General features: G+C 42.4%; 1 pseudogene; it reads left to right on the top strand.

Annotated features, from left to right (window-relative positions):
* Positions 1-1,795: 1,795 nt before the first annotated feature.
* On the top strand, positions 1,796-3,152 carry LOC122102096 (annotated as a pseudogene).
* The last annotated feature ends 766 nt before the right edge of the window (positions 3,153-3,918 follow it).

The raw sequence follows: 3,918 nt of genomic DNA, 5'->3' as shown, positions 1-3,918 counted from the left end.
CCTGGAAGACATTATCAACTACCACTGGGAGCTTGAGGAGGGGAAATCCAACCCCCTGAGAGAAGCCAGTTTCCAAGACCTGCCTCTTCGTACCCGTGTGGAGATTCTGCCCCGCCTATGTGATTACTGGCCTAGATGCAGATGATGTCTTCGATATACTCAAGGTGCTTCTCTGAAAGCCCTTTCTCTAGTGCAGTAAAAACGCAGTAGTTGAGAATGGAGCTTTGAAATCAGAGCCTAGACACTGTCCCTAAGCTTTTTTGCTCAAGGCTAGTGCTCTACCACTTGAGCCACAGTGCTGCTTCTATCTCTTAGTGGTTAGTTAGACGTAAGAGCTCTTGAATCTTTTTTGGGGGGGTGTGGTAGGAATTTGAACTAGGGCCTGGACATTGTCCCTGACCCCTTTTTGTTTTGTTTTTGTTTTGCTCAAGGTTAATGCTTTACTACTTGAGCCACAGTTCCACTTCTGGCTTTTTGGTGGTTAATTGGCGATAAAGAGGCTCATGGCCTTTCCTGCCTGGGCAGGCTTTGAGTCGTGATCCTCAGACCTCAGCCTCTTGAGTAGCTGGGATGACAGACATGAGCCACGGATGCCCGGCTAGCAGGTGTCGGGATCATACAGGATTAGACCTGGTGATGACTTCTAGTCCTTTCTTGGTCGTGTCATTTAGAAGTAGTCTTCATTCAGGACTCCAGCCTAGGTCAGGACCTGGGGGTAAATTGGGAGTCTCAGCTGGAGCAGAATGTTGCTGTGGGTTCTGACTGAGATGCCACAGTGGATTACACGGGACAAAGCCTTAGAACATCTTATCCTACCCACTACCTTTTGTGTACATATAAAGTAAATCTAAGCCAGGTAGTCAAACCATTCATTGGAATTCTCTGTTTTTGGAGGGGTGGGAGCCGTTGTTGGGGTAGGGAACATTTCAAGCATTTCTATATCTTGTTCTTCGAAGAAGGTAGCCCCATCCCATTCTGTATTTTATCTGCCCAGATGGAAAAATAATATCCTGTACTTGGCATTTTGAAACAGGTGATAGGTTCGTGTATTGAAGTTTTCTTCCATTTATTTAGTTCATTGTTTTCCCCAACCCTCCTTCCTTTTCTGCCAAGGGTCTGGATGCAGACAGTCTCCATGTAGAACCTCTAGGGGAAGACAATTCAGGGGCACTCTACTGGTATTTGTACAGAACACTAATGTATAAAGTGGATCCGGTACAAGGGGGGTCTAATGGAGAACTCTCCTTGAGCAGGTAAAGTCTTCAGTGTCAAGGCTGTAATAGCTACATGCAAAAATGTCTTTAAAGTTAAATGCATCAGTGCTGGGTTGTGGCTTAAGCCATAGAGCACCACTTTGCAAACCTTACGCCCTAGGCTCAAACCCTGGTACCACACATACAATAAATAAAGAAAGCTCATACAAACAAAGAAAGCTAGAACTTTATTTTCTAATGAGGGGAATTAACTGTATCAGCATTCTTGAAGGGAGAGTAATTTCATATACAAATAAAAAGGAGTAGGGCACCAGTAGCTCACACCTGCTATATTTCCAGACATGTTTAAAATATGTCCCAATCAATCTCACCCCGTCTATCAATTTCCTTTCCCCTTCTCCCTTTCCTACCTTCCCAAAACAATTTCAACATGCTTCCTTGTTCAATTTTCATAGCTGCAAACCATCTCTTTCAATCAAATTTATACCCTTTCAATATATATTTCAAAATTATGCACCCTCGGCCTCTTCCTGTCGGTCCCATATTGAACTCTAGTTGGAAGAGGCGAGTCTGGTCTCAAAATGGAGGTAAAACTGCCGCCCGGTGGCCCCCAGCCTGACTCTGGCCATCGCCGCCGTCACGGGGGGGGGGGGGGGGGGGGGGAAGAAGGCCATGATCCAAAGGAACCAGAGCAGCTGCCGAAGCTGTTTATTGGTGGTCTGAGCTTCAAAATTACAGGTGATAGTTTAAGAGAACATTTTGAGAAATGGGGCACACTCACAGATTGTGTGGTAATGAGAGATCCTCAGACAAAATGTTCCAGGGGCTTCGGTTTTGTGACTTATTCTTGTGTTGAAGAGGTGGATGCAGCCATGTGTACTAGACCCCACAAGGTTGATGGACGTGTTGTGGAACCAAAGAGAGAGCTTTCTAGAGAGGATTCTGTGAAGCCAGGAGCCCATCTAACAGTGAAGAAAATTTTTGTTGGTGGTATTAAAGAAGATACAGAAGAATATAATTTGAGAGACTATTTTGAAAAATATGGCAAGATTGAAACCATAGAAGTTATGGAAGACCGGCAGAGTGGGAAAAAGAGAGGATTTGCTTTTGTAACTTTTGATGATCATGATACAGTTGATAAAATTGTTGTTCAGAAATACCACACTATTAATGGGCATAATTGTGAAGTGAAAAAGGCCCTTTCTAAACAAGAGATGCAGTCTGCTGGATCACAGAGAGGTCGTGGAGGTGGATCTGGCAACATTATGGGTCGTGCAGGAAACTTTGGAGGTGGTGGAGGTAATTTTGGACGTGGTGGAAACTTTGGTGGAAGAGGAGGCTATGGTGGTGGAGGTGGTGGCAGCAGAAGTAGCTATGGAGGAGGTGATGGTGGATAGAATGGATTTGGAGGTGATGGTGGCAACTATGGTGGCCGCCCTGGTTATAGTAGTAGAGGAGGCTGTGGTGGTGGTTGAATAGGTTATGGAAACCAAGGTGGAGGATAGGGGGGTGGTGGAGGAGGATATGATGGTTACAATGAAGGAGGAAATTTTGGTGGCAGTAACTATAATGATTTTGGAAATTACAGTGGACAACAGCAATCAAATTATGGACCCATGAAAGGGGGCAGTTTTGGTGGAAGAAGCTCTGGCAGTCCATATGGTGGTGGTTATGGATCTGGTGGTGGAAGTGGTGGATATGGTAGTAGAAGGTTTTAAAAACAACAGAAAAAGGGCTACAGTTCTTAGCAGGAGAGAGAGCGAGGAGTTGTCAGGAAAGCTGCAGTTTACTTTGAGACAGTCGTCCCAAATGCCTTAGAGGAACTGTAAAAATCTGCCACAGAAGGAACGATGATCCATAGTCAGAAAAGTTACTGCAGCTTAAACAGGAAACCCTTCTTGTTCAGGACTGTCACAGCCACAGTTTGCAAAAAGTGCAGCTATTGATTAATGCAACGTAGTGTCAATTAGATGTACATTGCTGAGGTCTTTTATCTGTTGCAGCTTTGTCTTTTTCTTTTTCTTTTCATTACATCAGCTATATTGCCCTGTGAATTGTGGTAGTGGTACCAGGAATAAAAAATTTAGGAATTTTTAACTTTTCAATATTTGTGTAGTTCAGTTTTTCTACATTTTAGTACAGAAACTTTAACAAAATGCAGTTTTGAAGGTGTTTCCTGGTGAGTTAACAAGTAAAGATCATTGTTAATAACTATTTTGTATGAATTTTGCTAAAGTTAACTGTAAAGAAACACCTATTGACTTGCAGTTTAAGGGGAATCTATTCTCCTCATTTCTAAACCATGATATGAATGGGCGCTAACATGTGGAGAGAATAGATACTTGTATGTATGCATTGTGTGTTTTAGATACATAGGATTGGGTATTTAAATTAGTATATTTCTGAATTTAATAGCATTAAGATTACTTTCAAATGAAAAAAAAAAACCCTCAAAATCCCTATTTGTGCATTTTCCTTCAATGTAATCATGGTTTTAGTGTGTTTTAAGATTTGCTGAATCATAGCTGTGTTTAGAACATGTCCATTCTACATTTACCTTGATCACATTTAGAATGACTGCTACCATAGTTTTGGAGTGTAAAGCATGTCTGCTGCCCTCTATTTAAATTTGTAAAGGGTACTGGATGTTTTCCCCATCCCTTTAGAGACCATTCTTAAATTTTGATTCAGGACCACTAAGTGT

The sequence above is a fragment of the Dipodomys spectabilis genome, unplaced genomic scaffold (genome assembly GCF_019054845.1).
Source record: "Dipodomys spectabilis isolate Male_0828 unplaced genomic scaffold, ASM1905484v1 ptg000741l, whole genome shotgun sequence".
NCBI classification, from domain to species: domain Eukaryota; kingdom Metazoa; phylum Chordata; class Mammalia; order Rodentia; family Heteromyidae; genus Dipodomys; species Dipodomys spectabilis.
The sequence above is the reverse complement of the archived record's forward strand: the minus strand, read 5'-3'. Positions and strand labels throughout refer to the sequence as shown.